The sequence below is a fragment of the Equus quagga genome, chromosome 19, assembly GCF_021613505.1.
Source record: "Equus quagga isolate Etosha38 chromosome 19, UCLA_HA_Equagga_1.0, whole genome shotgun sequence".
Taxonomy (NCBI): domain Eukaryota; kingdom Metazoa; phylum Chordata; class Mammalia; order Perissodactyla; family Equidae; genus Equus; species Equus quagga.
The window spans coordinates 26,503,912-26,517,208 of record NC_060285.1 but is presented as its reverse complement, the minus strand read 5'-3'; the positions used below and the strand labels follow the sequence as shown (position 1 = coordinate 26,517,208).

At 36.1% G+C, this 13,297-nt stretch overlaps 1 protein-coding gene across 2 annotated transcripts in view; it reads right to left on the bottom strand.

The window, feature by feature from the left end:
* Positions 1 to 13,297, bottom strand: part of CEP83 (centrosomal protein 83) — a 106,877-nt gene that overhangs the window by 3,198 nt on the left and 90,382 nt on the right. The window lies entirely within an intron of this gene.

Sequence of the window (13,297 nt, the reverse complement as noted above, 5' to 3'; positions counted from 1 at the left end):
AAATAAATAACATAAGCAAGTATGTTAATACATAATCTATTTGAACAAAACCATATAGTGAATACTTTATTCACCAAAAAAATTTCAGACATGAGTATTTTCAGTGAATACTAGGAGAAAACATTAGTAGATATGATTCTTATTGAAAATCACAAAGATGATAAACCACAGATCTACCTTATATCCTCAGTGTAACAAATAGAACTATTATGAATGCCAAACCAAAAAACTGGTATCAATACCTAAACTGCCGCAAACAAAAAAATCTAAAAAGGAAAGGAGTAAAATTTTACTAATGAGTTTGCTTGTCACCTGATAAGGAATCATATCATGAGCTCGTTATTTTCCCAGAAGCATGTTTACAATGGACAAATTGCTACCAAAGGAGTAACTTAAAGGATCAGAAAGTGAAGACAGATTATAGATGCATCTCAGTTTGAAAGTATGCCTTTCTAAATATTAAAGAGAAAAAAACTTTACAAAGGGAAAATTTTCTAGCATGGAAAAATCCACATATAACACAAAAGAAGTATATGAAAAGAAGTACTATTTCTTTATTACTATTACTGTGTATTATATATTTTATAAACAGGTTTTGTTTTTTACAGAAAAATACCTATAAATGTTGGAACTCATTTAGTAGCTACAGACCTTTTAGGTACTTGTTTTCTAACTCTTTGACGTGTAACAAGTTTATAGAAAATGCACAGGACATAAATGTAAATCTAAATGTAAAAGCACAAAGCAAATGCTGGTGTTATTACCTTACTTCATAGAGTAAGGGACTGCCATCCCAGAAGTGCCCCTACCCTCCCTCATTTCAATTTCTACTCCCTCTGTCCATGAAACGGTAACCAACTAATTTACTTCCAAAGCTCGAGTTTGGTTTTGGCTATTTTTGAACTTCATATGAATGGAATCATAGTGTACATTCTTTTACAAATGGCTTTTTTCTTTGACTCAATATAGTGAGATTTATTCATGTTACTGCTTACAAGTACAGTTCATTCATTGCCATATACTGTATTCCACTTACAAACATTATATAGTTCTTTATATTTATCCAGTCCACAGTTAAGGGTCATGTGGGTTATTTCCAGCTGGGAAGTAACACTGCTGTGGGCATTCCTTCTCATGCTTTCCAATGCTTCCCATCCTGCAGCACCCCAGGAGGCTGCCTCATGCCTCCCCCCCTACCCTGGCAAAGGAACCACTCTTCTGTCCTTCATCACCACAAGTACGTATTTATATATTTACGGGTAATTTAGGACTCATCTATCCATCCACTCACTCATAGCAAAGAAAAGAAATCATACAGCATATGCTCTTCTGGATCTGGATTTTTTGTGGTGGTATTCAACATTTTACCCATATGAGTAAGCATGTTATTGCATGTCACAGTTCTTGTCTATTGTAATGTTGTCATCCATTTTACAAATATACCACATTTTATGCATTATCCTATTGATGAAAATATTAACTATTTCCATTTTGAGGCTATTATGAATAAAGTTTCTGTGAACATTCCCGAACATGTTTTTGGTGGATATATGTACTCATTTCTCTAAAGTATTTACCCAGGAGTGATACAGCCAGTATATATCCACAGAGTGTACATATGTTTTAGCTTTAGTAAATACTGCCCGTTTTCTAAAGTGGTTCAACTAACACATGCCCACTAGCAATATATGAGAGTTCCAATTGCTCTACATCCTTCCTAACACTTGGTAAAGTCAGTCTTTTAAGTTTTAGCTATTTGGTAGACTAGAACAGTACGTCACTATAGCTTTAATTTGCATTTTCCTGATACCTAATGAGGGTGAGTAGATTTTCTTATGCATATATTGGCTAGCTGGATATCCTTTCTTTCTGGAGTGCCTGTCCTAGCCTTTTGCTTCTTGAAAAAAATTTTTTTAAGTAATCTGTTTCTTATTGATTTATAGGAGTTCTTTCTATATTCAGAATATGAATCCTTCATCAGAGATATGTATGTGTATTGCAGATTGACCTTCTCCCAGTCTGTGGTAAAATTGTGTCTTAAGAGCATCATTTTATAAAAAGAAGTCCTTAATTTTAATAAAATCCAAATTATCCTCATAGCTTTTATGGTCAGTGCTTTCTAGGTCCTATTTAAGAAATCTTTACTTATCCCAAGATCTTAAGATTTTCTCCTCATATTTTCTTCTAGCAGCTTTACTTTTTTACTTTTCACATTTGGGTCTGTGGTTCCTTTTTATCTAATGAAGTTGGGTTAAGATAACCAATTGACTCAGCACCTTTTATGAAAAGGACCATCCTTTCCCTATTGAAATGCATTGGTACTTTGCTGCAAATCAGGTGTTCATATACTTGTGGGTCTATTTATGGACTCCATTATGTTCCATTTGTCTATTTGTTTATACTTATGCCAATATCACCCTGTTTTAATTACTATAGTTTATTAATAAGTTTTCATATTTAGTAGTGTTAAGTTCTCCAGCTCTGTTGTTGTTCTTCAAGATTGCCTTGGTCATTCCAGTCCTTCATACTTTCATATGAATTTTAGAATCTACTTTCCAATTTCCACAAAGAAAACTCCTGAGGTTTTTGTTTTTGTTTTTTTTGAGAAAGATTAGCCCTCAGCTAACTACTGCCAATCCTCCTCTTTTTGTGGAGGAAGACTGGCCCTGAGCTAACATCCATGCCCATCTTCCTCTACTTTATACGTGGGATGCCTACCACAGCATGGCCTTTGCCAAGCAGTGTCACATCCCCACCCGGGATCCGAACCGGTAAACCCTGGGCCACTGGGGATCGGAACATGCAAACTTAACCTTTGCACCACCAGGCCGGCCCCCGAAACCTCCTGAGATTTTGATTAGCATTGCATTCAATCTACAGATCAATTTGGGAAGAACTGATATCTTAACAGAGTCTTCCAAATCATCAACATAGTATAGTTTTCTCTTTATCTAGATCTTCTTACATTTTTCTTAGCAATATTTGTAGTTTTCATTGTAGAAGTCTTACACATCTTTCATTTGTTCCTAAATACTTTGTTTCTTAATGCTAGTATAAGTAGCATTTAAATATTTTGTTTTCTAATTCTTTGCTGTGTATGTAAATAAAGATAACTGATCATCAGGGAAATGCAAATCAAAACCACAATGAGATATCACCTTACAATTGTTGAATGGCTATTATCAAAAAGACAAGAAGTAACAAGTGTTGGTGAGGATGTGGAGAAAAGGGAATCCTTGTATACTATTGGTGGGAATGTAAATTGATGTAGTCACTGTGAAAAGCAGTATAGATGTTCCTCAAAAAAATTAAAAATAGAACTATCATATGATCCAGCAAGTCCACTTCTGGGTATTTATCCAAAGAAAATGAAAACACTAACTTGAAAAGATATATGCACTCCCACATTCACTGTGGTATTATTTACAATAGCCAACACATGCAAGCAACCTAAATGTCCATCAAAGGATGAATGGATAAAGAAAATATGATATATATACACATAACATGATTTGGCCACAAAAAAAGAGAAAATCTTGCCATTTGCAACAACATGGATGGACCTTGAGGCCACTATGCTAAGTGAAACAAGACAGAGAAAGAAAAAATACCATACGATCTCACTTACACATGGAATCTGAAACAAAAAACAAAATTGGAGCTCATAGATATAGGGAACAGATTGACGGCTGCCAGAGACGGGGATTGGAGGGCAGGTGAAATGGGTGAAGAGGGTCAAAAGGTACAAATTCCAGTTATAAAATAAATAAATCCTGGGGATGTAATCTACAGCATCGTGACTAAAGTTAGTAACACTGTATTGTACATTTGTAAGTTGCTAAGAGTAAATCTTAAAAGTTCTCATCACAAGAAAAGAATTTTGTAACTATGTATGGTCACAGAATGTTAACTAGACTTACTGTGGTGATGATTTCACATACAAATATTGGATCATTATGTTGTATACCTGAAACTAACATAATTTTATATGTCAATTATATCTCAAAAAAATTGTGGAATCCTGTAATAGCCTAAGAGGGCAAGAATAGTAAAATTAATAAGTTCTTAGTTATTTATAGAATTGTTAGAAATAATAAAGTAAATAAAAAAGACAGATAACTGATATTTGTTACCTGACCTTTTTCCAGCAATTTTTAAATTGCACATATTAAGTTTACTGATAGATTTGTTTGTACTTTTACTCATACACAATCATGTCATCTGTGAATGACAATTTTACTTCCTCCTTTCCAATCTTTATATCTTTTATTTCTTTTTCTTGTCTTATTACATTAGCAGGGACTTCCAATAAAATGCTGAACAAAATGGTGATAGTCAACATACTTGCCTTGTTCCTGAACATGGGTGGGTGGGTGGAAGCATTCAATATTTAATCAGTATGATGTTAGCTGTAGGATTTTTGTGGATACAAAATTCCTTCTACTCCTATTTTAATAAGAGTTTTTATAATGAAAGAGTGTTAAATTTTATCAAATTATTTCTCTTTGTCTATTATGATGATCACAATAGTTTTTCTTCTTTGCTTTGTTAGAGTGTGGAATTACACTGATCAATTTGGAATGTTAATCCATCTTATATTCCAAGAATAAACCCTACACATGCTCATGATATATTATCATTTTTATATATCACTGGATTCAGTTTGCTAATATTTAAGATTTTCACATGTATGTTTATGATGTAATTTTTCTTTTCTTATAATGACTATATTGGGTTCTAACCTCATAAAATAAGTGGGGATATTATTCTTTCTTTTCTATTATCTGGAAGAGTTTGTATTAAGAATGGTATTATTACTTCCTCAAGTATTTGAAAGAATTTTTCAGTGAAATCAAATGAACCAGGCATTTTTCTCTGTGGAAAGTTTAAAATTAAGGAACCCATTTCCTTAACAGAAGACTATTCAGATGTTCTAATTCTTCTTGTATTAGTTAAGATGTTCCTCAAAGAATTTGTTCATTTTATCTAAATTTCATAATTAATTAGCAGTTGTTTTTATAATATCCTTTTTGTTCTACTATCTGTAAGATGTGTGGTGATATCCCCTTTTTCATTCATGATATTGTTCATTTGTGTTTGTTGACCCATCTACCTACCTACCTATCTTGTGAGGTGTTTAGGGAGAATCAGGCTAAAGCTTTACCAATCTTTTCAAGAAATCAGCTCTTGGCATTTTAGATTTTCTCTATTGTACATTTTCTGTCTGTTTCACTGATTTCTGCTCATATCTTGATGATGATGATATCTGCTGTTAAATCTCTCCACTGAGTTCATAATTCAGTTATTGTCTTTTTTTGTTCTAAACTTCCCTTTTTTAAACGGTTTCTATTTTTCTGGTGCACTTCTCAAGTTTTTCTTTTATTTCTGAGCATATACAACATGGTAATTTTAAAGTCTGTATCTGATAACTCCATTACCTGGATCCCCTATGGGGGGAGGGGTAGTATATTTATATTGGTTATTTCTCTTGATTTTCAATGTTATCTTATTTCCTCATGCAGTTGAAGTTATTATTACTATTATTACTGACAGAACATTTTAGGTTTACAAAAAAATCTAACAGAAAGTAGAGAGTTCCCACATATTCCGTCCCTTCACAGAGTTTCCCCTATTATTAACATTCTTACACTGGTGTGTAGCATTTGTTAAAACTGAACCAATATCAACACATTGCTATAACTAAAGTCCATAAGTTTATATTAAGTTTTACTCTGTATTGCACAGTTCTATGGGTTTTGTCAAATGCATAATGTCATGTATCCACTATTACAGGATCAAACAGAATAGTTTTGCTGCCCTAAACATTCCCTGTGCTCTCCCTATTTATCCTTAACCTCTACCCCTGTTAACCCCTTGATTTTTTTTTTTCTGTCTCCATAGTTTTGCCTTTTCCAGAATGTCACAGACAGTCATGCACCACATAACAACATTTCAGTCAACACAGACTGTATATACAAGAGTGGTCCCCTAAGATTAGTATTAGATAGCCTAGGTGTGTAGTAGGCTCTACCATCTAAGTTTGTGTAAGAACTGTAGGGGAAGAAGAAACTTCCCTCTACACTTCCAGGTTCTTCTGGCTAGTCTAAGAATTAAATTGACATCAGACAGATTAACAGGAGAAAAACACAAGTTTCATAACAGGTATACATGGGAGAAACCCAACAATACTGAGTAACTTGCCAAATGGCAAGCCTTCACCTTAAACACCATCCTCAGCTAAACACAAAAGATGTTGGAGGTGTGGAGAGTCAGGGACTTCAAAGAGAAGGAAAGCAATTCACAGGTAGGTGAAAACGAGCAAATGCTTGGAAAACAAGTGTTTTTCTGGTCACACAGAAACAGAAGAACACAGAGGGGAGCCCAACAAACAGGCTTTTCTAGGTTCCTCCCTGTCTACCACCTAGTTCGTATTATACTAAGGTGACAGCTCACTTCTTGAGACAGGGTTCAGGACAATGCTGTCCTCATCCTCATCATTGTAAAAACAACCAAACATTTACTGACCACTTACTATTTGCCTGGAACTGAGTTAGAATGCAGAAAAAGCACTGGTTGGTTGGTTGGTTAACCAAAAGACCCAATACATGCCTTAGACTCTGTCACTATAATCATATCTTTGCAGACACCTTCATTACCTTGATCCAAGTCTCCTTCACAAACTCGCCTGGAAAAACTCCAACCTTGGTTAAATACAACTCTGTAGTGACTGCACAACTGGACCTATGCAACTGAACACAGGTGGCAAACATGCACACTGTGCTTACTGATCTCACCTTAAATTAACCACTAACTTCAAATGGGCCCTAATGCTCCCTGGGAATCCTGCTAATTTCTCTAATCCACTCACTCTCCTAAACTCTTTCATTCTTTTACAATTTCTCTCTCCTCAAACCTCTAACACCTCCACTCTTCAGTGTTGAGAAAATAGCAGCAATCAGTAGAGAATTTCCAGGTTTCCACCGCATCTACCAATTTACCAGACATTTATAACCCTACACTTTGTCTTTTTTCCAGTTATAGCAGATACACTGTGTTCCTATCCCTTCCAGCTCTGGACTGAATCTAATGCCCTTCTGCCTACTAAAGGATACCATTCCTGCCGTTGCAGGATCTCTTTCCCTCTTTCCCTTGTAACGTCAATTTTCCCCTCGCTACTGAATCATCCTATAATTTCCCCCTTCTTAAAAGGAGCCTTTGATCCCACAACTCTCCCTAGCTACTATCTCAGTTCTCTGTTCTGCACAGCAAAACTCCTCAGACAAATTCTATATTTTACTTCAATCAGGTTTGCATGCCCACTACTTCATGGAAACAACTCCTGACAAGGCCGCCAACAATGACCACATAGCCAAATGAATTCTGAGTCTTCATATTACTATTTTATCATCTTACTATCAATGTCTTTTGACACAGCTGATATTTCTTGAAGCATTTTTCTTCATGTAGAATCCAGTACCTTCTTAGTTCTCCTCCTACCATACTGGCCACTCTTCAGCCTCTTTATCTTCTCAGTTTCTACACTTGGAAATTCCTTAAAGCTCAATCCTCAGACCATTCTCTTCTCAGTCTTCCTTTACCTTCTAGGTGATCTCATTTAATCTCATTGCTTTCAATACCATTTATATGCTGATGACTCCCAAATCTTTACCTCTAGCCCAGTACTCTTCTCTGAACTCCTGATACATGTATCCACCAGACTACTTAACTTCTCCACATGGAAGTCTAGTGAGCATCTCAAACAGTTAACATGTCCAAAAGAGGCACCTTTATCTTACCCCCAAACCTGTTCCTTCAAAGTCTTTCCCATCTTAGTAAACAGCAGCTCTATTTTAACCAGGTGCTCAAGCTCAACATCTTAGTCATTTTTGATGTATCTCTTTGGTACCCTACAACCACTGTAAGCTCTACCTTTAAAATATATACAGAATCTGACCTCCACTCCACTACTAGTTCCCTATTCCAAGTCACCATCATCGTCTCTCACCGGGACTAATAAAAACCAATCTTCCTGAGTCCTCTTTGCCCCTCTACACAACAGCCAGATATTCTTCTAAAATATAATTCAGATTATTTCATTCCTCAGTTCAAAACTCCTCAGTGTGTTCCTATCTCATTCAGAATAAAAATCAAAGCCCCTACATCACCTGGTCTCCTCCTACTTCTCTCCATTCCAGCTAACCAGGTCTCCCTCCTTGTATTCTTTCAACATATTCTGCTTCTCTCTTTTACTTGCTATTCCCTCTGTCTGGAACAGTCTTCCCCTACATATCAAACATGACATCCTCCCTCCTTTCCTTCAGGTCTCTGCTCAAATATGACCCTACTGGAGAAACCTTCCCATACCAACTGTATAAAACAGTACCCTTTATACTCCTTAATTTTCCTTTTAGCACACATCTCCACCTGATATGTTATTTGTTTCTTTACTCATGTCTCTCATCCATTACAATGTAAGCTCCTGAGTGCAGGGTCTTTATTTCTGTATTCCAATGAATAAAACAATACCTGGTACATGGTAGGTACTCAAATTTCTTAAGTAAATTGGCTAAACGAATACAGAGAAACCTTGTAGTGAAGAGAGACTGAGCTAGGATGTTAGCAATAGGCATCAAAAGAAATGAGGCGGGGGAAAATGCGAGAGACACTATAAAGGAAGAATTCATAGGCCCTAGTAACTGTACTGGGTTGAACAGTGCATCCCAAATATTAATGTTCACTCAGAACTTCAGAATGTGGCTGTGATATAAGAAGAAATATATTTGGTCTTTGTCCTGGGTGTCTGGCCCAGAGCTCCTTAAACCTCTGGAATTTCCTGAGTGATAGGAGCATCTTTTGTTATTCATAAACAGCACTTTTCAATCATACTTGAGTTTACACTAATGAGTTTACTTAGGGTGGGGCCTCTAGATAGTCTCAGAATGGGGCTGGCTACCAGAAAGAACAAGTGATAAGAGCGTGAGAACTTTCAGCCCCATCCCCATCCCCGTACTCCCCACCTTCCACTGCTGGGAGATGAGGGGGGCTGGAGATCTCTATAAAAACTCTTGAACAAGAAGACCCAGAAAGCTTGCACGTTGATGAAATATTGATTTGCTAGGAGGGTGGCACACCTAAAGAGGGCATAGAAGCTCTACCCCTCCCCCTCCGTAAATCTGGACACAGAGACACAAGACACACAGGGAAACACCGTAAGAAGACAGAGTCAGAGATTGAAGTGGTACGTCTGTAAACCAAGGAACACCATAGACTGCTAACAATCACCAAAAGCTAGGAGACAGAGACATGGAACACATCCTCCCCCCAGAGCCTTTGGAGGGAGCATCGCCCTAAAGGCCTTGATTTTGGACTTCTAACCTCCAGGACTGTGAGGTCATAAATTTCTGTTGTTTTAAGCCACACAATTTGTAGTAATTTGTTACAGAAGCCCTAGGAAACTAACAATGATTGACTGGATCTAGGGAAAAGGAGCCATTGGGCTCAATCGAAGGTCTGAAGCCTAAGTTACTGGAAGAATGATGTTCTAGTGAAAGAAATGAAAGTTCAGAAGGGAAATTAGCTGTAAGGAATGATTTTAATTTTGACTTCAGCAGTCCAATATAATCATAGGATGGTCAAATGGATGCCTTAGTGTTACAAACATTACAAGACACAAAAGTAACAAAAATCAAAACAATACTGATGCAAAAATCAAAGCTGGGATTCCCCTTTTACCATCCTCTAGCCAAATTCAATGAACTCTTCAATAATCATGCTTAATGACCACTTATCTTTGATACCTTTCTTTTCCTGTGGCTTCTACAACACCACACTATAGCTTCTACCTCTAAGACCATTCCTCTACTAAATCTAGCTCCTTTTTCCAAGTCAATGTAGTTCTTAGTCCTTTTATTTTTCAATCGTCCCCCAAATCTCGTGTCTAATTATACATCTCTAACCTGAATTACTGATCTCTACGCTTTACATTCCATAATTTCTAGTTATCTACAGAGTGTCTTCACTTAGTCTAGGCCACGTCTATATGGATGCACTGTCATCACTTCATATGTGACATGCGTTTAGTCAAATGTATCTTCTCTTTCTACTCCTCAACTGACACATATTCTTTCCGTTATGACAACTCCACTTATATCCTCTCACAGTTAAAATATTTCATATTTTTCTCTTTCTTATTTAGCATCGTATTCTGTAATTTTTTTTCCTTCAGAATATGTCTAGGACTCACTCTTCACCTTCATTCTTATATCACAAGCCCAAATTCCAGACTTAGTTCATTTTAAGTTTATTATAATAGCTTCTGAACTGGTCTCCCTATCTTCAGGCTTTCTTCTCTCGGGCACAGTAGTTCTCAAACTTCAGTGTCCATACAGATCACCTGGGAGTGACTAACAGTGTTCTTTAGGTATTGCATGTTATCTTTTTTCTCCAATTAGATCATATGGTCATCAAGAGCAGGAATTAATCATGGCTTCTATTTTCCCCTCAGTGTATAATATAATGCTAGGCCATACAAAATATTCAATAGATATTTTAAAACGTCAAGACTATGGTTCATTGCTTCTTTAAAAACATTCATGTCTAACCATGTATCTAACCAAGACTTATTTCAGAGAGATATACTTTATCCTAAGGTTGTAGCAAGCAGTCATTTCAAGTGCCTCAAAAGGAAAAGCACAACCCACTGTGCTCATACCAAGAGATCTCTCTTCATACTCACACTTCATAAATGTGTGGGGAAAAATATACAGAGAAGTCATCAATTACAGAAGAGGTCAATTCCTTCTGAGAGCTATAAGACTCTGTTCCATGCCTTTCTCCTAACTTCTAGTGGTTGCTGGCAATCCCAACTCAAGATATCTGGTCAAGTTTTTCCAAACAAATCAACACAACAAAATATCATCATACAAAGACTATCTAAAAACACTTACCAGAAATGACATAAGCTTTGTGCTTAGAATGTTGGAGCTGTAAACAAACATACTCAGATGGCAGTGAGCCATTTTATTTAGCCCCGAGGAAAAAAAATAAAGCTGCTACTCCCCAGTTATAAGAACCTCTCATAGGAAAGTAACTCGAAAGGATTATGATTTCTGCCTTAGAGTTAATATTTTGTGACTTGTTTTAAGTCTCACTACATAAGAAAGCTATGATTTTTGTCACTTAAAGAACCTAAAAAGTCTTTTGCACTTTTATGAATTATGTTTATGTAATCTCATAGCCATGAAAATTTTCATGTACAAGCATTATCTTTAACTTGAATGTGAAAAGAGTTTGAGTTAAAGAAATTAATTTTATAGTGATTATTTTGCCACAGGAAATAAGACAAGTGGATTATGGCATCAATGAAGAGAAAGCAGTAAAGTATTTGGAATCAAAGAAAGTGGGAAATTAGAAATGTAACCATGTAGAAAGAGCACAAGATTAAGACTAGAAGGATATATATATTGGTCATGGCATTGACTCTTACTAGTCAAGTGATCTTGGCTACCACTTCAGTTTCTTAATCTGTAAAAACTATCTGAATGCTAAGATACCTCCAGCCCTAAAATTCTATATACTTATATACTTTTTTGTATATTTCTATGTCACATATATTGCCTGTTTTTCCACTTTAATTGATGAAAAATTGTAAGCCTCTAGGAAAGTATCCTATATGGTGGGACAACTCTGGGTCATAATTATTCACTGAATTGAGCTTAACAATCTTCTGTAACTTAACATCATAAGCCACAGATGACATTTTTAAAAGTGAAGTGGATATTTACTATGTTCACACCCATCATTTGGCAGGTATTTCAGTAGAAAAAAAAAATTCATCCTAGGTCACAAAACTGATGAAAGGTTATTCTGCGCTTTCTTAAAATATCACTTCCTCCCCTCTTTCTGATATACCTATGATTAGGTGATAATCTCCCTCACCACTGGATGTCACTTGTGCTCCAAAGGAGTCAACCCAAACTAACCTCAATAATTAGAATCTGATTTCTAAGATACCTATCTCTAAAAACCTCAACACAAAAGTTTCCCTGTGAAAGATAAAATCAGCTCTTATAATTTCTAGCTAAAATCTGGCTTCAGATGCTTCTAGGCCTCAAATAGTATAAGAAAGCATAAGTAGGATTTCTGAGATCATCGGAAGCCATAAAACACTTCACAGAAATCCCATCAATATCCAAACACTGCTCAGTATTTAATATGACCAGAAAAAAAGAAAAGCCATATCCATAGGGGAAAACACTACCACAAGTGTTGATATTTGAGTATAAAACACTGGGATTTCCATATAGTAAATGGTGTTTTCTAATCTCAGTGTTATACTACTTTTAGCATTATAGGAAGAGAAAAGCAATATTCAGAAACCAAAACAGTGGGGACCTAATGACTTTTAGACTTCTCATGTTGTCACTTCAACAATAAGGGCACATTTGGTAGTTACATCTAATAACATAAATAGGTAACTAGGAACTATGTCCTTGGTCTCCAAATTCAGAATATGTAAATAATGCACAGTTCTCTCTTCTTATGCAAATATGAACAGCTAACCTTTCCAATAAACATACAGACATTAAGATACTGCTGTGCTTCTGTCTAGAAGCACCTTCCTCTCATCTCAGACCTTCCGACTCCCCACAACCAATGCCACTACTAAAGGAACTTAACAAATGGAGACATATCAAATCATTTGTGGTTTTTTTTTAATACTACACCCCCACATCACACACATGTGCCAATCTTGTTGAAAATAACTGCTGAATGACCACCACAGTGAATTATGGTTACTGATGGGGCCAGGCTACATTCCTTGGATTTGCTGAAATAGAAAAAAGTTGTAAATCACTGACTTAGATGAATCATCTGATTACGTTATTTCCTTGATGCCCCGGACTGTTTCCAAGAAAATAAAGTTTTTAGGTTCTAGAGAAAATATACCTCCAAAGGTGAAACATAAAAAAGATTACGGCTGTGGGAACTATCATGGCTGTTTCAGAAGCCAGGGGGAGTCCTAGTTCTTTCTGCTGGGGAAAAGAGATACTTGCTCCTATATTCCTGAATTGGAAACAAAAACGCATTTTAACCACAAAAACGACATTACAAGTGTTAGTTAAGTACAGTTGAAACAGGCCTAATCACCCTGTAATTTAAGTGCAGAATGAGTTAACTAAGACTTGTATGGGCTGGTCTAGAAACTTTACCAAAGAAAAACACTGTTTCTGTGGGAAAACACAATGGCTCTGTACACAAAATTTAGAAACAAACCTGTTGAGCTGTTTGCATTTTC